At 38.4% G+C, this 22997-nt stretch overlaps 1 protein-coding gene across 1 annotated transcript in view; it reads right to left on the reverse strand.

Moving 5' to 3' along the window:
• The window catches only part of LOC111047271 (cytochrome P450 4C1-like), a 437563-nt gene that overhangs the window by 272961 nt on the left and 141605 nt on the right, over window positions 1-22997 (reverse strand). The window lies entirely within an intron of this gene.

The raw sequence follows: 22997 nt of genomic DNA on the forward strand, positions 1-22997 counted from the left end.
AAGCGTTCAGTATTGTGTCTTTAGTATGCTTTACTACCTGAGCCCATTCTTTACCTGTCACCTTCATAATGCATTCTTCAGTTAACCTTCTAACTTCAGTCAGGTTGAATGCCTTATTGTTTCGAGCAACGTGTCCCTTCACTTGAGCCCGAACCATTTCTATGGCATTGAAATGACAATGGTAGGGTGGGGGTCTAACAACTTTATGCCCTTTCACCCTAGTCATCTCATCTATGAAATATTTGGGGACTGGCGTTCTATGAATTTCACAAATTTGCAACAACTCCGCTTCTGACATGCATTCTTTAAACTGTATGCTATGCTCACTAAGCCATACCTTCATTTCTTGTTTGTTATTTGCAAACATTTCTTGTTAAATTGTTGGAACCTTATCCAATATCTTTGAATGATATGGGGCGTTGTCCATAATAATAGTGGAAGGCATAGAAAGGTTGGGTAAAAGTGCTTCACTAAACCATTTCGAAAAAGTGTTGTGATTCATTCCTTCATGGTGATTGGTTGTTTTTTTTTTTTTTAAAGAAAACAATAAGCAACAATTGGGAAGAAATCCTTCTTTCCGACTTTGTCGAATGATAGACAAGGATAGCAAAACCAAAGTTGATCAAATACTGTCATTATAACATGGACCTCACTATAGTAAAAGTTTTCTTCGATTTAAATGTTTGTACTCAAACCCCAATGCATGAAGTACTGTTTTCAGTGGAAAGCGGCTTCCTCTAAATGTATTCGAGTATTTCAGAGAAATTAACAGTTTGCTAATTGTAGGATGAACTTCCTTATGCCTATAATCATACATGTGACATCGGATTGCTTCCTGTTGAAAACCATCAATTTCAGTTACACGTTTCCGGCCCCTTCTCTTTTTACCTGGTGTTTGCAATGTTGTGTCAGTATTAGGAGTCTCATTCATTTGCTTCTCCTTTCCCTCACAAATAGAAATTACAGTAATTCTACTCATGCCTAATGCAGCTACAGCTCTGTCTAACACTCTCTCAACTGGTATTAACATAAAGTCTTACTTTTACTACAAGTTCACGTGTTTGACTTCGTAGAGCAGATCCCTGGCCAATTTTAGAATAAGGAGGTATTTTTGCTGGCTGAAAACTAGAGTGACCTCTCTTTCTCCTAGCTTCTTCACTTTCCATCATGGGTAAATATATTCAATACACAATAAAATAAAAGTACACATTAAAAATTGTAGTTTTAACTTATATTCGAAAAAAAACACACACACACACACACACACACACTGTACAATCATAAGACACACTCACAACTCTATAAATCTAATAATTGTGATTATTATAAGCAGAACACTGACCATACACAAGACAAAAAGCTGCAGAACCAACCCTCTCTGGCGAAGTTATGGTTCAGAATATATGTGTGCGATACTGTGCATGTGGGTGAAACAATCTGGCATCTATGCCTTTTGCCATGACTACCACGCGGTTATATTCCCGTTCCAATTGGCTGAACTGGTTTGTCAGCTCCCACCAACGTTAGTTCGCCCCTCCAGGCAAAGTATGAAGTAAATTCAAACATACTATAAACACAACAAGAAGTAGATGTTGTGATCTGTGGAGTTCCAGTGGTGGATAATCCGAATGGTGAATAAGATGAAAATTGTGGAAGAACAGATCTAGGTAGTGGAGATAGAGCAAGATGGAATCCAGTAGTGGAAGATCGAGTCCAAGTGGAGATAGGGCGAGATGGAATCCAGAAATGGAATATGGAGTCCAAGTGGAGATAGAGTTAGAAGGAATCCAGTAGTGGATGATTGAGTACAAGAGTGGAGATAGAGCAAGATGGAATCCAGTAAAAACTGCAAAAAAAGAAAAAGCCAGCAGACAAACGAAAAATCTTTGAAGAAAGTTATCACATGAGAAAAGATACATTATACAACTGATAATAAATAATATTTTTATGTAATGAAATAGGAATAGTATGATTTAGTGTGAGAAAGAATCAAATATCAAATATGGAAATAGCAGAACGTACTCAGATATAAAGAGAAAAGGTAATTTACTGTAACAAAGCAAATAAACATTTGAACATAGCTTGTTGAAAAATCACTGGGGGGGAAATGATAATAATAGAGAAGAAGATAAGAGAAAGAATGAATGTGCACAATTGAGAAGAACTTTTGAAACTATAAAATAAGAGATTGAATATCAAATTGTGATGGAATTAATCAAGGAGAGAAGAAGAAGAAGAAGAAGAAGACAAAGAAGGATTGAGAATAATAATAATTATCATCACAACAATCACAACAGTTATAATAATGATATAATGATTACAATAATATTCTAGTAATCATAATAACTATAGAAATGTGGAAGAAGAGAAATGAGAAAGAAAAATAAGAATTAGAAAAGACAATTGAGAAAGTGCTGAAGATTATTTTAGATGAGTTTTAAAACCTCCATAAACCTGTTCCCCGACTTCCTCAAATCAAAAAAAAAAAAAAAACTGCCATAATTTTGTACCACCAAAAAAAATGTTGTACCCCTTCACCCCTTCCTGTTCTTCAGTATTTACAATTATAAGTCAGGGTACAAGTTTATGCTTTCCCCCCCACCCCCCCAACATAATGAAAATCGAAAACAAACTATACCATCTCAATCTCTGAATTTTTTACTATTTTGTATCATCAAAATGATATTTTGTACCCCCCATATATTGGGGTATGAGCAATTGGAAATTAGGGGGGTGTACTGCAACTCTCTCCAAAATCAATGAAAACTATACCAAAATGAAGTAATAATTTTGTACTTCAAGAACATTTTTGTACCCCCTCCCATTCTCCAGTATTAACGATTATAAGTCGGGGGGGGGGGGAGCATGAATCCATACCTCGACTTGATGATAATCAAAAAAAAAAAACTAAACCATCTTAATCTCTCAATTTTGTACTACCAAAATAAAACTCTGCACTCCTCCCTATATTGGGATACAAGTGATTGAAAATTGGGAGGCTGTATCCCGACTTTCTCCAAAATCGATGAAAACTATACCAAAATAAAGTACCAATTTTGTACCACCAAAAAAATTTCTTCCACCTTCTCCTATTCTCCAGTATTAACGATTATGAGTCCGGGGGGGGGGAGCATAAACCTGTACCCCAACTTGATGAAAATCGAAAAAACACACCATCTTAATCTCTGAATTTTGTACCATTTTATACCACCAAAATAAAATGTTGTACCCCTGCACTCCTCCCTATATTGGGATACAAGTGATTGAAAATTGGGGGGCTGTATCCCGACTTTCTCCAAAATCGATGAAAGCTATACCAAAATGAAGTACCAATTTTGTACCACCAAAAAAAATTCTTCCACCTTCTCCTATTCTCCATTATTAACGATTATGAGTCTGGGGGGGGGGAGCATAAACCTGTACCCCAACTTGATGAAAATCGAAAAAACACACCATCTTAATCTCTGAATTTTGTACCATTTTATACCACCAAAATAAAATGTTGTACCCCTTCCCATATTGGGGTACAAGCGATTGAAAATTAGGGGCTGTACCCCGACTTTCTCCATAATTGATGAGAACTATACCAAAATAAAGTACTAATTTTGTACCATTTTGTACCACCAAGAAAAATTTTGTACCTCTCCTTATCGTAAGGTATTTGAGTTTGAAAGTTTAGTATCAAATCTTGTGATACAGAAGTGATTATATTCATTGTCCATAATCTGCAGTGTATCATATGAACCGATTAGAATGATACAAAACAGAAAATACTGTTGTTCGGGCCACTAGAACTGAAATTTGGTTATTTATCATTGTCAATAGCAAAAACTGAACTTTTTCTTCTTTTTTCAATGGAACTAGACGATTCATTACTTGATTCGTGGAATGGAGGAGTATTTCCACACTGATAGTTCTTATCAGATTGGATGTTGAATTCTTCATGACAGCCATGACTGCTCTTACTGCAGCTGTGTTCTAAAAATACTCGTGTCTTTTCAACAGTTACACCTTTGATTTCACACTTGGTGCAAGAGTAAAATCCATGGTGATCAACAACACCCATTATGAAGCTTTTTGCTGGAGCATCATAACGAAAGCTCTCTAGGGATACTTCTATGTTGGGCATGCTCGGATCAGTTGACAGGCCATTTTCTACTATATTTTCTATTTCTTTTAAAATGGCATTATAAACTTATTTACATCATATGGTTTTTCTTTGCCATAGTAAAGTCCAATGGGAACAACTGTCCCTTTCAGTTCAGGGATATTAATAACAGTCAGAAGAATTAGGTAAATGTCTCCTGGACTACTCTTGAAGAGAGGAAGTCCATCAATGTTATCAAGGAGTTTGAGACACGTTATCAGTGCAGGTTTGGATAAATTAGAGATTAATTTACATAGTTGTTTCTCAACTCCAATATGAATGTATTTTCCTGGTTCTACAACTACTTTCAATAACTGGGATGGTGTTTTAAGCAATGTTCTACCACAACTTGGAAGAGATGAAAAACAAGCATGATTTTTAAGGCCCTGTAAAAGTTTGCCATTGCATTACAATTGATGTACATTCAACTGCCCACTTTTGGAGAAACGTTGATATCTCAACTGAAGAAGTTGAATGTTCCAAAACATTGGGTACAGGTACAGGTACATCATAATAATTCAAATTCACAGATTCACCACCAATAGAATAATCAGAGCCTGTAAAATCATCTGATGATCCCCAAATTTGGAAATTTAATGCTGGAAACAGTTCAGTGGAACTAGAAGATTCATTACTTGATTCATGAAAATCTGCCTTATCACCACTGGTCATTGCTACTGTTGCCTCAGAAAAATCAATTCGGTTCAGGGAGCTAGTATTGATAGGCCTACCATGAACCGGTAATACAACTCCATCTGAATTTTGAGTTACAGTAGCATCATCATCACTTTGGAACAGTTCAATGGAACTAGACGATTCATTATGTGATACATGGAATGGAGGAGTATTTGCACACTGATAGTTCTTATCAGATTGGATGTTGAATTCTTCATGACAGCCATGACTGCTCTTACTGCTGCTGTGTTCTAAAAATACTCGTGTCTTTTTAACAGTTACACCTTTGATGTCACGCTTGGTGCAAGAGTAAAATCCATGGTGATCAACAACACCCATTATGAAGCTTTTTGCTGGAGCATCATAACAAAAGCTCTCTAGGGATACTTCTATGTTGGGCATGCTCGGATCAGTTGACAGGCCATTTTCTACTATATTTTCTATTTCTTTTTAAAATGGCATTATAAACTTATTTACATCATATGGTTTTTCTTTGCCATAGTAAAGTCCAATGGGAACAACTGTCCCTTTCAGTTCAGGGATATTAATAATAGTCAGAAGAATTAGGTAAATGTCTCCTGGACTACTCTTGAAGAGAGGAAGTCCATCAATGTTAGCAAGGAGTTTGAGACACGTTATCAGTGCAGGTTTGGATAAATTAGAGATTAATTTACATAGTTGTTTCTCAACTCCAATATGAATGTATTCTCCTGGTTCTTCATCTACTTTCAATAACTGGGATGGTGTTTTAAGCAATGTTCTACCACAACTTGGAAGAGATGAAAAACAAGCATGATTTTTAAGGCCCTGTAAAAGTTTGCCATTGCATTAAAATTGACGTACATTCAACTGCCCACTTTTGGAGAAACGTTGATATCTCAACTGAAGAAGTTGAATGTTCCAAAACGTTAGGTACAGGTACAGGTACATCATAATAATTCAAATTCACAGATTCACCACCAATAGAATCATCAGAGCCTGTAAAATCATCTGATGAGCCCCAAATTTGGAAATTTAATGCTGGAAACAGTTCAGTGGAACTAGACGATTCATTACTTGATTAATGAAAATCTGCATTATCACCACTGGTCATTGCTACTGTTGCCTCAGAAACATCAATTCGGTTCAGGGAGCTAGTATTGATAGGCCTACCATGAACCGGTAATACAACTCCATCTGAATTTTGAGTTACAGTAGCATCATCATCACTTTGGAACAGTTCAATGGAACTAGATGATTCATTACTTGATTCGTGGAATGGAGGAGTATTTCCACACTGATAGTTCTTATCAGATTGGAGGTTGAATTCTTCATGACAGCCATGACTGCTCTTACTGCAGCTGTGTTCTAAAAATACTCGTGTCTTTTCAACAGTTACACCTTTGATTTCACACTTGGTGCAAGAGTAAAATCCATGGTGATCAACAACACCCATTATGAAGCTTTTTGCTGGAGCATCATAACGAAAGCTCTCTAGGGATACTTCTATGTTGGGCATGCTCGGATCAGTTGACAGGCCATTTTCTACTATATTTTCTATTTCTTTTTAAAATGGCATTATAAACTTATTTACATCATATGGTTTTTCTTTGCCATAGTAAAGTCCAATGGGAACAACTGTCCCTTTCAGTTCAGGGATATTAATAATAGTCAGAAGAATTAGGTATATGTCTCCTGGACTACTCTTGAAGAGAGGAAGTCCATCAATGTTATCAAGGATTTTGAGACACGTTATCAGTGCAGGTTTGGATAAATCAGAGATTAATTTACATTGTTGTTTCTCAACTCCAATATAAATGTATTCTTCTGGTTCTTCATCTACTTTCAATAACTGAGATGGTGTTTTAAGCAATGTTCTACCACAACTTGGAAGAGATGAAAAACAAGCATGATTTTTAAGGCCCTGTAAAAGTTTGCCATTGCATTAAAATCGACGTACATTCAACTGCCCACTTTTGGAGAAACGTTGATATCTCAACTGAAGAAGTTGAATGTTCCAAAACGTTAGGTACAGGTACAGGTACATCATAATAATTCAAATTCACAGATTCACCACCAATAGAATCATCAGAGCCTGTAAAATCATCTGATGAGCCCCAAATTTGGAAATTTAATGCTGGAAACAGTTCAGTGGAACTAGACGATTCATTACTTGATTAATGAAAATCTGCATTATCACCACTGGTCATTGCTACTGTTGCCTCAGAAACATCAATTCGGTTCAGGGAGCTAGTATTGATAGGCCTACCATGAACCGGTAATACAACTCCATCTGAATTTTGAGTTACAGTAGCATCATCATCACTTTGGAACAGTTCAATGGAACTAGACGATTCACAGAGCCTGTAAAATCATCTGATGAGCCCCAAATTTGGAAATTTAATGCTGGAAACAGTTCAGTGGAACTAGACGATTCATTACTTGATTAATGAAAATCTGCATTATCACCACTGGTCATTGCTACTGTTGCCTCAGAAACATCAATTCGGTTCAGGGAGCTAGTATTGATAGGCCTACCATGAACCGGTAATACAACTCCATCTGAATTTTGAGTTACAGTAGCATCATCATCACTTTGGAACAGTTCAATGGAACTAGACGATTCATTACTTGATTCGTGGAATGGAGGAGTATTTCCACACTGATAGTTCTTATCAGATTGGATGTTGAATTCTTCATGACAGCCATGACTGCTCTTACTGCAGCTGTGTTCTAAAAATACTCGTGTCTTTTCAACAGTTACACCTTTGATTTCACACTTGGTGCAAGAGTAAAATCCATGGTGATCAACAACACCCATTATGAAGCTTTTTGCTGGAGCATCATAACGAAAGCTCTCTAGGGATACTTCTATGTTGGGCATGCTCGGATCAGTTGACAGGCCATTTTCTACTATATTTTCTATTTCTTTTTAAAATGGCATTATAAACTTATTTACATCATATGGTTTTTCTTTGCCATAGTAAAGTCCAATGGGAACAACTGTCCCTTTCAGTTCAGGGATATTAATAACAGAAGAATTAGGTATATGTCTCCTGGACTACTCTTGAAGAGAGGAAGTCCATCAATGTTATCAAGGATTTTGAGACACGTTATCAGTGCAGGTTTGGATAAATCAGAGATTAATTTACATTGTTGTTTCTCAACTCCAATATAAATGTATTCTTCTGGTTCTTCATCTACTTTCAATAACTGAGATGGTGTTTTAAGCAATGTTCTACCACAACTTGGAAGAGATGAAAAACAAGCATGATTTTTAAGGCCCTGTAAAAGTTTGCCATTGCATTAAAATTGACGTACATTCAACTGCCCACTTTTGGAGAAACGTTGATATCTCAACTGAAGAAGTTGAATGTTCCAAAACGTTAGGTACAGGTACAGGTACATCATAATAATTCAAATTCACAGATTCACCACCAATAGAATAATCAGAGCCTGTAAAATCATCTGATGATCCCCAAATTTGGAAATTTAATGCTGGAAACAGTTCAGTGGAACTAGACGATTCATTACTTGATTCATGAAAATCTGCCTTATCACCACTGGTCATTGCTACTGTTGCCCCAGAAACATCAATTCGGTTCAGGGAGCTAGTATTGATAGGCCTACCATGAACCGGTAATACAACTCCATCTGAATTTTGTGTTACAGTAGCATCATCATCACTTTGGAACAGTCTAAAGGAACTAGACGATTCATTACTTGATTCATGGAATGGAGGAGTATTTCCACACTGATAGTTCTTATCAGATTGGAGGTTGAATTCTTCATGACAGCCATGACTGCTCTTACTGCAGCTGTGTTCTAAAAATACTCATGTCTTTTCAACAGTTACACCTTTGATTTCACACTTGGTGCAAGAGTAAAATCCATGGTGATCAACAACACCCATTATGAAGCTTTTTGCTGGAGCATCATAACGAAAGCTCTCTAGGGATACTTCTATGTTGGGCATGCTCGGATCAGTTGACAGGCCATTTTCTACTATATTTTCTATTTCTTTTAAAAATGGCATTATAAACTTATTTACATCATATGGTTTTTCTTTGCCATAGTAAAGTCCAATGGGAACAACTGTCCCTTTCAGTTCAGGGATATTAATAATAGTCAGAAGAATTAGGTATATGTCTCCTGGACTACTCTTGAAGAGAGGAAGTCCATCAATGTTATCAAGGATTTTGAGACACGTTATCAGTGCAGGTTTGGATAAATTAGAGATTAATTTACATTGTTGTTTCTCAACTCCAATATGAATGTATTCTCCTGGTTCTTCATCTACTTTCAATAACTGGGATGGTGTTTTAAGCAATGTTCTACCACAACTTGGAAGAGATGAAAAACAAGCATGATTTTTAAGGCCCTGTAAAAGTTTGCCATTGCATTACAATTGATGTACATTCAACTGCCCACTTTTGGAGAAACGTTGATATCTCAACTGAAGAAGTTGAATGTTCCAAAACGTTAGGTACAGGTACAGGTACATCATAATAATTCAAATTCACAGATTCACCACCAATAGAATCATCAGAGCCTGTAAAATCATCTGATGAGCCCCAAATTTGGAAATTTAATGCTGGAAACAGTTCAGTGGAACTAGACGATTCATTACTTGATTAATGAAAATCTGCATTATCACCACTGGTCATTGCTACTGTTGCCTCAGAAACATCAATTCGGTTCAGGGAGCTAGTATTGATAGGCCTACCATGAACCGGTAATACAACTCCATCTGAATTTTGAGTTACAGTAGCATCATCATCACTTTGGAACAGTTCAATAGAACTAGACGATTCATTACTTGATTCGTGGAATGGAGGAGTATTTCCACACTGATAGTTCTTATCAGATTGGATGTTGAATTCTTCATGACAGCCATGACTGCTCTTACTGCAGCTGTGTTCTAAAAATACTCGTGTCTTTTCAACAGTTACACCTTTGATTTCACACTTGGTGCAAGAGTAAAATCCATGGTGATCAACAACACCCATTATGAAGCTTTTTGCTGGAGCATCATAACGAAAGCTCTCTAGGGATACTTCTATGTTGGGCATGCTCGGATCAGTTGACAGGCCATTTTCTACTATATTTTCTATTTCTTTCAAAGGGAGGAAAAATTGGTAGCGTTAGTGCACGTTTTAGAACAAGCCATCTTGACAAAGCGGAAACGGGCGAAGTAGTAGTGGGGAGTGGAACAAGCCGAGAGAGAGAGCAGTGCCATCTACAATGGGCTTGGCGATATCATTGCGGCTGATGGCAGTGGCATGTTAGATGGCCATGGGTGAGCGCGGTTGATTCAAAACACACAGCCAACTTACCGACAGATATAAGAGGGAAACTGCCGAAGTTATATTGGCGGTAACATACCCCCCCCTCAAAAACGAACAGTTTTTCATAGCGGTGGAAACAATCTCCAGCGGGTCGGTGACAATACACAGTGAGAGCGTTGCACAAATGACCAGAAAGGTGGCGCAGACAGGAACAGTGGTGTAGCTAGGAGCAGCGGTGTAGACAGAAACAGCAGTGTAGACAGGAACGGCGGTGTAGACAGTAGCAGCGGTGTAGACAATAACAATCCTCACGGATGTGAGCGAGGCGGTCTTCATGCGGTGTGTGCGGTAACTTGTAGAAGGTTTCAAATGATGCGGTGAACTTTGCGTATGTCTCGAACAATGTTCCCAGATGCGCATTTGATAGTGACTACACGTACTAGTCCATCTTTACCAGGGTGTAGCGCAATAATCCTGCCTAACGGCCAGCTGAGAGGAGAGGTGTTGACAGATTTGATTATGACCAAATCGTTAAGTTGCAAGTTTCTTTCAGCGGTTTTCCATTTTGTGCGATTGATCAAGGTGCATAGGTACTCCTTGGACCAGCGATTCCAGAAATATTGGGTCATTTGGTTTGTAAGTCTCCAGCGGCGTGCGACCAATAGTTCCTTCGTCTCTATGGGTTGCGGTGGTGCGGTAAGAGGTCTACCAATTAGGAAGTGCCCGGGAGTGAGCACGGAGGCAGCTTCAGCAGGTTCAGAGGACAATTCTGTAAGCGGTCGACTATTTAGAATACTTTCAATTCTAACGAAAATGGTGTCATACTCTTCGTATGTAAGAGCTGTGTCCCCAATACAGCGGTGTAGCAGTGTTTTGGCGGATTTGACGGCGGCTTCCCATATGCCTCCTTGATGCGGAGCATAAGGGGGAATGAACTTCCAGTTTATGCCGTAGTTAGACAGAAAGCACTTCACTTCAGAGGGCATCGTCTTCAAGAGTTTTTCTAACTCATACATTTTTCTTGCGGCGGATGTGAAAGTCTTAGCGTTGTCTGAAAACAGAGTGTGCGGCGCACCTCTGCGGGCAATAAATCGGTGTAGAGCGGCGATGAAGTTGTTGACAGACATCGAGGACAGGAACTCTAGATGAGTAGCTTTGGTGGTCAAACATACAAATATGCACAGATAACCTTTTGTTGTTTGTGTGCGTTTCAATAAAGATGTTTTGCATGAGAAAGGACCAGCAAAGTCCAAGCCAGTTAAATTGAATGGTCTATTGGCGGTGACTCGTTCAGCAGGTAGCGGGGCCATACGTTGCTGTAGGTTGGTGCGGCAAAAGCGGTTACAAATGACACATTGATGTATTATGCGGCGAACTTGATTGCGGGCAGAGATTATCCAATACTGTTGGCAAACAGCTGCTTGTGTGGTGCGGGGACCGGCATGACAATTTTGAAGATGTATGTGTCGAATGATGAGTGAGGATACATGCTCATTTTTCGGCAGCAATAATGGATTTCTAGCTTCACTAGAAATCGGAGCGTGCTCAAGACGACCAGATAAGCGTATCAAATCGTAATCATCAATGTACGGTTGCAACGTTAGTAGATGCTTAGGACATTTTCCAGCTTTCAACTCTGTTATTTCCTTCTGAAATTTATCCCGTTGCACAACATGAACAATGAGTTTTCTAGCTATTTCAGCTTCACAGGCGGTGGTGTCAATTGAGGCAGGCGTTTCACAGGTTTCAATCTGTTTGACTATTTTGCAGCGATATTCATAACGGGCTGGTTTGATGCGGTTGACAAATCTTAGTATGTAGACAAAAATACGACATAGCTTTCCAAATTTGGATACACGTTCTATAGCGGTATACAAACGATTCTCAATTGGTTCTTCAACAGTAGCGAGAATGTACAGCGGGTTAGTTTTCATCTCAGGTACAATGTTGGAAACAAGATGATTGGACACGGGAAAGTCAGTGGCGAGACAACGAAACGCATTGGTAGTGTGCCACCAATCATGGCAGGAGACGATTTCAGCGGGAGTCAAGCCTCTCGAAGCAATATCTGCACAGTTGTTAGCAGAAGTAACGTGATGCCATGACTCAAGTTTTGTTAACTGAGTAATTTGCTGTACTCTGTTGGCAACAAAAATCTGCAATTTGTATGTGGGTGTGTTGATCCAATCCAAGGCAGTCTTGGAATCGGTGTAGAGTCGAATTTCTTGTAAATCATATTCGGACAGCGTAGGTAAGATGGCGGATAGTAAACGAGCAAGCAGCAAACAACCCATCAATTCCAGGCGTGGAATTGTCATAGTTTTCAGCGGGGCGACATGACTTTTGGCGGCTATGAGACGGCAGTTAACATATCTATTTTCAGTCTCTTCATGAATATATATACAAGCAGCAAACCCCTTTTCGGAGGCATCGGCGAATCCAAGCAGCGGGTAGTAGAGCGGTTACAGGCGAGTAAACGCGGGATTACAACATTGTCCAAACGGGAAATTTCAGCGGTAATCAGCTCCCAATGAGCTCGAAGTGAGGCTGGAACCTCAGTGTCCCAAGCTAATTGCTGAGACCACAGCGTGCGCATGAATAGCTTGAACAGCATTATGAGAGGAGTGAGCCACCCAAGGGGGTCGTAGACTCGAGCGATGAATGATAGAACGGTTCTTTTAGTGATTTGCCCATTAAAAGGAGAAATGAAATAGCGAAAGTTGTCCGCGAGCGGGCTGTAGACAATTCCAAGAACTTTTGCAGTAGCGTTGTCATCAAACATACAATCTTGATTTTCCAAAAATTCTGCAGGCAAGTTAGCGATCAATTCAGGAGTATTAGAGTTCCATTTCCGAAGTTCAAAGGAGCCAAGCGACAATAACTCAATCAGTTCAGAAATAAGCGTTTGTGCTTCAGAAAAATTGTTACTTCCTCCCAGCAGGTCATCAACATAAGTTTGACTTGTTAAAACTTTACTTGCCAGAGGGAATGCTTCTCCTTCATCCTTGACAAGTTGTTGCAATGTGCGTTGCGCTAAATAAGCACTGGAAGTAAGCCCATAGGTTACGGTTTTAAGTTCAAATTCTTTTGCAGGTTCATGATAATTAGGTTTCCAAAAAACATGTTGGTGACGGCAGTCTTCAGGCCTTAACAAAATCTGGCGATACATCTGCTTGCAATCAGAAAGGACAATGTACTTGTAAGTGCGGAATTTGGTCAATACTTGAATAATATTGGACTGCAGTTTTGGCCCTGGTAACAAATTCTCATTTAGTGAATGCCCATTGGTATCCTTGCTGGAAGCATTAAACACCACCCTGATTTTCTGAGTGGGGTCCTTATTTTTAAAAACTGCATGGTGTGGAATCACATAGTCAGAAGCGGATTTGGCAAGTTCCAAATGGCCAAGCTCATGATATTCTGTCATGAAGTTGTCGTATTTCTTCTTTAGTTCCGAAGAATTTTCCAAGCGTTTTAATAATCCAAGGTGACTTCGATAAGCTTGCTTGCGGTTTGAAACAAGAACAGGCGCGCTAGGCTTGAAGGGGAGTGCGACTACATATCTGCCTTCATCATTGCGGTAGGTAGTGGACTCATAGAGCTGTTCACAGAGTTCATCTTCAGGTGATAAGAGTTTCGCATTTATTTGGACATCTTCAGTCTCCCAAAACTTGTTCATGACCTCAGCAAGCGGTTCTTCGCGGGCAAACATGGTGCAGATAAGTTGCATCTGATGAAGCGGAGCAGGCGAGTCCTCAATATTTAGCTTTCCACTCAGAACATAGCCAAATATAGTGGCGAAGGCAGCGGGATTTCCTGGTATAATAGCATTGGCGGAAGAAACAAATACATTAGGATAAATGTCAGCTCCAATCAAGAGGTCTATCCTATTGGGTTGGTCAAAACCAGGGTCAGCGAGATCCAAATGTGAAAGTGAGGTTTTGAGCTCACTGCTGATTGGAAAAGCGGGTAGGTCACCAGCTATTTGCTCTAAGACAAGGGCTTCAGTTTGGAGAAAGGTGTTAAACTGCGGTCGAGATAGCAGTGTCAAATGAGTGGTACCTTTTACAGCGGTCGCTTGTTCAGAGATACCATTAATCTGAATGCGTGCGGGCATGATGGTGATACCAAGTTGCTGGGCAGCTCGGGTAGTGATAATCGATCTCATGGAGCCACAATCCAATACAGCACGTAGTAATTGTGATCGGTTGTATTGATCAACAACGGCAACGATAGCGGTGCCCAGTAAAGCAGAAGCGTGTACAGCTTTCACTTGTGCACAGCCACTGAAGGTGTCCGGCATGCCGGTGGATGAACTGCGGGTTGGGGTTGAGATATTGGTCACAGGCGCTGTGCCAAAAGGTGACGAAGAAGACCGTGAGGGACTGGCCGTGTTTTGCGGGATTCTCGAATCGGTACAACATGAATTACTTACATATTGTGATGAGTGTATGTCATCGGTAAACCGCTGTGTTGACATTGGTTCAAATCCTGGTGGCGGGGAGCGACAGCTAGCACCTCCAGAGGTGGAAGCTGGTTGGTAACTAGATATGGTAGGCCTATTATGAGAGCCAGAAGGGTAGCGATCTGGTCGGCGTTCAGCAATTAAAAAGGATTGTGAACTCTCATTATTTTTGCATAGCAGGGTATGGTGATGGATTGATTTACATGCACGACAAGAGGACAGTGAATTGCATTTGGCTTTGAGGTGGGACCCGAGGCATCCGAAGCATCTGCGGTTTTGCTTGACAATATCCATTCGTTTGTTGATAGGTTCCTTCCTAAAGCGCTCACATTTGTACAATGGATGAGGAATGTTGCATAGTACACACAGATTGCTGCCACTTTTGTTTTCAGTAAATTGCGGTTTTACTACTTGTGAATGATCTTCAGTCTTCACTTTTGCGGTTGGTATAGCGGTGTAACTAGCACTAGATAACTGTTCGCTCACCTCATTGATGGCGGTTACCTCCAGCGATTTTTCTTGGTTGGAAATGAATTTCATCAGGTGGTCAAAAGCAGGTAAGTCGTCAGGGCCCAAAGAATTCTCAAATTTGGCTCTTACAGCGTTAGGCAATTTCTGAAGGCAAATCATTGTTATTAAGAAATCAGCATGGTTCAATTTCAAATTAAATAGTGATTGCTTAGCTGAGCCTAATTCAATGGCAAAATGTCTAAGTACTTCAACAAGACTGCCCTTCGGCTGAAAGTTTGTGATTTTGCTGTATAAGGCATAAGCTCGATAGCGTTTGTTGTCATATCGGTTATGCAAACTTTCGAAGGCAAGCTTGTATGCATTTTCAGTGTCAGCAAAGTTTTGAACTAAGCACAAGGCGTCTCCACGTAAATAGGATACAAGTAGATAGTATTTTTCATCATTTGAAAAGTCTTTGCAATTATGTACAGCCGCTTCAAATACGTTTTTAAAGGAAGCCCATTGCTCCATGTCTCCAGAGAATACTGGGATGGACAATTGCGGCTTGATAAAATTTGACGCTTTAGATTCAGTAGGAGTGCAGGTATTTACTTCTTCTTTTAATTTAATTTGATCAAAAGTGTCTTGAAATTCCTTTTGAACGTTATCGAATTCGGTCAAAGTAGCTAAAGGCATTTCATCACGTTGTAGGTTGTTAAAATCATCAGCTAATTTTTCAAATTTTTTGTTTAAGTCCAAATAATAATCGCATAATTTTATCGGTATTTCAAATTCATATTTGTTGGCTAAAGCGCAAAGCGACAGCTGAGTGCGTTTTAGCTTGTTGAGCAAGAGTACCTCGGCCATTTCAGCGAAATAACATTCAAAAACAGTTCAAAAAATAATTTTGTAAACAAAATTTTGAGGCTAGGTCGATGTTTCAGTAAAATCGATAGTCGATAGTCGATATCTCGATGATTGATGACGGTTAATGATCGATATTTCGATAGTCGATGCTTGCACGCTACTGATTCGATTCATCTAACCTCAACCTTGAGAAATTCGAAGAATGCGAAAATAATTGAAGATTCATCCATAGGTCGATCGTAATAATTTCATGCGGCTCGGTTGGACCAGAATCGTGTTAGAGCCAATGTAATGGGCTTCAAATCACGTTACTTAGTAGCTCAAAATAAAGTCGTTACCTTTAAGAAGCTTCTCGTACAAGGATGGCGGGTTCGCAGTGGACTGTAACAGCGGTTTTCTCGTTCGGGTAGGCGGTAGCACGTTATTGTAATAAGAAATCACTTGCACTGGCTGGGGGGAAAACATGGGCCCATGTCGCAGCGAAGAGGTCGTACATTTATAAGTTCTTTCAAAGGGAGGAAAAATTGGTAGCGTTAGTGCACGTTTTAGAACAAGCCATCTTGACAAAGCGGAAACGGGCGAAGTAGTAGTGGGGAGTGGAACAAGCCGAGAGAGAGAGCAGTGCCATCTACAATGGGCTTGGCGATATCATTGCGGCTGATGGCAGTGGCATGTTAGATGGCCATGGGTGAGCGCGGTTGATTTATAACACCAAAATCTCTGTTGCAAGGTAGGTAAGAGTGGCCTCGGACAGGAAAGAAATGTTCTATTTTGTCAAACTTTTTTATGTCTGTAAGAGCAAGCAGAAACCTAGACATATAATGATTCTTGTTTTGCCCCCAACAGTTATCTGAAAAAATATGAATCTCTTTAATATGATTTGGAATTTCTTTTAAAAAGTCCCAGGTCAAACCTCATTGGGGCCCTTTTTTTGCAACACCCTCATGATATGTATAGAATACAGCATTGTTTTTTTTTTATATATCATGGATACAAAAAATATTGACTGTGAGTTGTCGCAAATAGAATGTTTCCTGAACAGGAATTGTTGGAATTGGAATACTTTGCATGAAGTCAACAGCTATAGCTAATACACTATTGTCTTTATTGTTCTTTGCTGATTTGAGTTGATTATAGAATTTAGTAGCTTTTCTTTTATGAACTAAAAGTTCAGCAGAGGCACATTTTTTTGCAGAATCATTCAAGAATGGGTTATGTAATTTGATTTTCAACTCCTCACATACCACACCAGGAAGTGACACATTCCACCAGGAAGTGTCCTGGCTCCTGCCCTTTTCAATGTTTTTGTGAATGACCAACCTATTGGAGACAGCACAAAACATTTCATTTATGCTGATGACCTGGCAGTAGCAGCCAAAGGAAACACCTTTAAAGAAGTCGAAGACAAGCTGAATAGTTTCATTCCAGAGTTAGTCAAATACTACAAAGCAAATCTCCTGAAGGTGAACACAACAAAGACTGTAGTAAGTGCTTTCCACCTCAGAAACAAAGAAGCCCAAAGGGAGCTTAAAATCTTTTGGTCTGGCCAGCAGCTGACTCATGTGGCAAACCCAACTTATCTTGGTGTTCAATTGGACAGAAGCCTGACATTCAAAGCTCACTGTGAAAAAACGAAAAAGAAGGTCAACTCCAGAAATGCACTCTTACGCAAGCTGGTTGGGTCTGCCTGGGGTGCTGATGCTCACACCCTGCGAACAACAGCCTTAGCCCTGTGTTTCTCCACTGGTGAATATGCTTGTCCTGTGTGGGGTCGCTCAGCCCATGCTAAGAAGGTAGACGTGGCTCTCAACGAAAGCTGCCGGATTGTGACTGGCTGCCTAAAACCAACTAAAACTCACTACCTCTACCAACTGAGTGGGATAGCCCCTCCATCAATCCGGAGAGAGATAGCAGGTAGGGCCGAGCGAACTCGTCAAGCTAATGATGAAAGGCATCCAATGTTTGGCCATATCCCTGCAATTCACCGTTTGAAGTCCCGTCGCAGCTTTCTAACAGAGACACAGGAGCTGGGCTCCTCAGCACCACAAGAAAGAATTCGACTCTGGCATGAGGGTGCAGATGCCACTGACTCAGTGCTGAGGGAGCAACTGCCAGCAGGAGCAGAGCTACCGTACAGTAAATGGAAAACTCTGAACCGCCTTAGAGCAGAGTGTGCTTGCACTAAAGAAAACCGCACTACTTGGAGGCAGATTGATGATCCTTATTGTGACTGTGGAGACATCCAGTCAGATGACCACCTCCTAAAGTGCCGTCTTGCACCAGCATGCAATCGACAAGACCTCTTTAATTTTAATGACGAAGCTGCTATAACAGTGGATTACTATTCTAATTTAGGCATATAATACAAGTATAATCACCTGACACGAAGGAACGAACATACCACACAACAATCAACCTGTGGTCTACCAAAAGAAAGTTGAAAGTTTTCATTAAAGTATTTGACATAATATTGGTAGCTTAGTTTTACTTCAGGGTAAAACTGTTTACTTCATCATAATTACAGACCCTTTGAACAGCTTATGCATCAATTTTACATTCAATCTTTCATCTAAGTATATGAATTTTTTACCTGCATAATGACTCTCTTTTACATCGAAACTCTTTATATGTTTTTTTAAGAAGAAGAACAGTTTCAGGTGCAATAGTGTTCCCCTTGCTATGTCCTCGATTGTCCTTGGCACTATTCCCCAAGATAGAAAGACTTCTAAGTCTTTTGATGCGCTTAATTTTAACCCCATCCATTGATGAAAAAGCCTTGAGACAAACCTCTGTTTTTTTTTGGTTCCAAACATTACATTATACTTAAAGGATTTTTCATTGACCCTTGCATTCTCCTTGCAACGAGGACGGCGTCTCTTTATTTCATGAATGTCTATAAGCCCTTGTAGGAAGATATCCTGTTCATTCTTGGATCCCAATGAATGGAACCTGGCAAATATATCTTGGGCATTGAAGTCTCCAATTTTATCACAGCATTCCGTCTTGCATCTGAAACAAATAAACAAAGTAATTGTGTTTAGTCATCTTTTCATTTTGTAGAAACTCAAACTTAGGCCTACTCTTAAATCACAATTAAAAATATTAATATAGCAATATGAATTGAACTTCCTCTAAAATAGTCATCTATAAAAAAAGTAAACTATGTTACAATTGTATTTCATTAGGCATAAAATATTCTGCTCTATTGTGCTTGTGAACAGATATATTTTTTCAAGCAAACATCATTGTGTAGAAGACTGTATTTTTGTAGCCTGCTTAGAAGTTGGAAAATAAAATTGTTTTTGGTACCGGTAATCATTGTGAATGTTACCTCATGAAAATTATTAGTATAAATCAATTTTAACAACATAAGAATTTGAAAAACACTAACTTAATAATAAGAATTCAGCTCAATTAATTATATTATAACATTGAGGTTACCCACCTGCAATTGGGACCAACAGAGACTTCTGGTACAGTAGCTCCTCTTGAATTAATGTATTTCTTCCCTTTCAAAATTGAATCTTTGCGTACATTACTTTTCCATGATGACGGATTCCTTTTCCTTTTTTTACCACAAACTTTCTCTACTTCTAAATCCATTCTTTCAAAAAACTCCAAACCCAAAACCAAACAAGACAAGTTTCAATAATACGACAGAATCAAAACACTGCCACGTCCTACTGCGTAGAAAAAATCAAATGCACAGCCAGTCAGCTGTTTGAAGAAATCAATGTTGCCAACAAGAGCGCATTCCATGGAGGAAGGTCTTCAGTCCGTGACTGAAGCCCTTTCTCTGTGGAATGATTAAAGTAGGGTATCAATATCTAGCATTGTGAGCACTGGACTGAGGCCATTCTACTACAGATCGATGCGTCCTAGCTTCTAATGTATGTTTCCGCATCTAACTCAATTTGGCCAATTTTGTGACTGAGGACCTTTCTCAATGGATCGATTCGTTGTGGAAGAAGATAGAAATGATAGATGACACAAATCAAGGAAATAGAAGATGATAGCACCGAGTGAGGTCATTACATGATGTCACTGGCATGTCATGTACTGAGTGGATAGAACGGTGACATCCCCAATTGTGCAGTCAAGGGTTGGAGGTGGCTTTTAAGTGCGGAGGGTGGAGGTACTGTCTATGTCAACAGTTGTGTTCAAAATGAAGTCAGGAGGTTGACAACCGTTGTGGCATTGTTGTGGTACACTGAATAGTGTTCATTATTTAACATTATAGTGATCACTACTTGAGTTCCTTGTTCGATTCCCGGATAGCCTCATATCTTTCATCGATAAATTACTGGAGAGTGGAGACATTTATATTTTAGACCTTGAAAATTGAGGCTATTGTTTGTCCTTATAGCAAAGAGATCTAAACGTGATAGTTCTTCCAGTACAGAAACACAGAAAGAACTATAAAAATCCAAATATAAATGCTTAGGAATAAAAATCTCTCAAATAACTTAATTTGATATTATAGGATTAAGAGGCAATGAAAATAATATTAATTTCATTAACTGAGTTTTGTTAGGTTATAGTAGTTTGAGTTTTGTAGTTTATTATTGAATTCGTGTTATTTTCATTGTTTTTCAATCCTTTAAAAAAACAGAGCTGTGTTACCTGTCAATTGGGTGTTTTCCTTCAACCTTGTACTTCAAAGTGACCCTTGGAACATTAAATTTTTTGCTGCAGTTTTATAAGGTGTAACCTTACATCTTCCACAGCTGCTTCCATTGCCTCTTGGGTAATTTTCTAAAATTTCCTTCTGTTGGAGGCATCTGAAAATGAAAAAGGGAGTAATTTAGAAGTTGACACATTGAAACTGCAATAGTTGACACACCCCTGTCAACTATTGGATACGATATTTAAAGGTATTGTAATACAAAGATTCACAATGTAAGCAGTTGAGTAACACTCAAATAAAGAAGAATTATTAAATTATATTACTCCTCAGTAGTTGACATGATGCCAGTCATTTTTTTTTTTCAATTTTTAGGTCATTTTAAAAACTTTATGTATACTTTAGTCTAAGGCAAAGTATTAAACATCTCCTTAATCAAAATTATACTGTAATTGGTGTTTAAATTTGCAATGCTTATCTTTTAGCTTGTTCTTAGCCAACTCCTCTACGAAATCCCAACAATCAATTGAAAAGCATGCACTTTTGTCATCAGATGATTGTACTTCGACTTCTGTTAAAGATGACGGTACAGTAGTTAGTTCACTTACACACCACTAGAGAGCTACACTACACAGACAGAACAATATTATTATTCATCTGGCACCTTGATTTCTCTTGTTATTGTCTTTTTTATTATAAGTGTCTATTACTAGTGCAGTGTCAACTACTGGTGGTTTTACCCACAGGCTTACACCCAAAACGGCTCCAATTCTAATTTACAACTGTCCAAATTAGAATTTCAGTGATATGACTCCACTCTTTAGTATGGATGTTTTCCAATCAATTTAGGTAAAAATTATTTTTAAATAAAAATTATTTATCCTTTAATAAAATATCATTGCCTGCTAAGTGTGAGCTAAACCCAAATAAATAAGGTTAGCATGCTATTTTTACTGTAAAATCTATTATTCATTTACTTATCCATTATACATTGATACATAGGCTACAATATAATTCTCAACTATGAATGATTCGGAAAGGAGCAACAGGCTTGAAGCCCAAAACTGTTCCTTTCCCAAATTTAGATAGAAATTGTCCAAAAATATGTTATGTTTACACTTCACTATTTTTGTCCAATTTTGAGTCCAAAATATATAAATTAAACCCTTAACTGTTTGGCATATGATACTAGATACGTTCCAAATTGGATCATAAGAAGTTTTTCCTGATTTCACATCTATTCGACTAGTTATTTGTTCCCAAAATTGATTTTTCCTCATAGTTTTCTTCATATATATTTTTTTAAATACCCACCAGTTTTTCAGCCGAGTATACTCGGGCAGTTCAAATTTGCTGCTGGGCATAAGGTTTATTGTGCAAATCATGAATAAAACAATTATTTTGTCTTACCTTCAATTTACTATTTATTTACACATATGCACTATGAGTTTCTGCTAAATTTCAATGTAATTTTTTGCTTTAGTATGGTGAATACGGAAACATGGTGTTACACAGAGGGGTACATCACAGTCTTTACAAAAATATCTGGTTTCTTGGCGAATTTTCTTATTACTGTCACCTCTTGCTTGGCTGTAAACATTACACACACGAATCGGGCGTTCCTTCTTCGCAGCTGGTGATATTAGATATTACATCAGGAAAATGCCTCTGGGAAGTGGGTTTGGAGTGGGTCCTAGTCGTGATCTTTGCTGTGTTGCTGGCATTGGATTTGTGTTCTAGGATTGTATCATTTTTTCAATCACAGAAAGTCTAAATGCTAGATGATTTTCCTGGCCACCATTTTTTCTGATACAGAACGCTATGAATTATAATATATCATGAAAATTCTCATGCATAATTAATTATATAAATAAACTATAATATTAAAATAATAATAAAGTAATTAAACTATTATACTATTGAACCAATTAAACCAAGTGATGATGCAAATTAAGTTTTTAAATTAAGTTTGCAAATTAGTAAAACTTACTATTAAAGAAAGTTAAAAAAGAAAAGCATTACACAAAATGTCTTAGTAATATACTAACGAAAAACTACCACAACTGCAACAAACCTAATACAACAAATAAATTCAATCACCAGACACAAAAATGAAAAGGGAGTTTCAAGATGAAAAACCAACAAATGTTCATTAAGGTACTACGGAAATGCAGGAGATGTTAATTAATGATGATGAAGATGATGATGATTATGCCAATCATAATAATGTGATTACTACAATGAAGATGACAATTATGATGATGCAAACAAAGCCCAAATGATGATGCAAATTAGTTTTCAAATTGAGTTTGCAAATTAATCATGCTGATAAGCGGATTAATATCCCTGTCCACATGAGAGTTACATGCGCACATTATTCTGAAGGTGTTCACATTTACGTTTAAAGCTTGACTGACCATCATGAAATATATCCAAATCCTTACTGTACATATATTATACAATCTAGTTGTTCTATTAATTGGAGAAAAGTACCCTACCATA

Source organism: Nilaparvata lugens, chromosome 7 (assembly GCF_014356525.2).
Source record: "Nilaparvata lugens isolate BPH chromosome 7, ASM1435652v1, whole genome shotgun sequence".
Taxonomy (NCBI): Eukaryota; Metazoa; Arthropoda; class Insecta; order Hemiptera; family Delphacidae; genus Nilaparvata; species Nilaparvata lugens.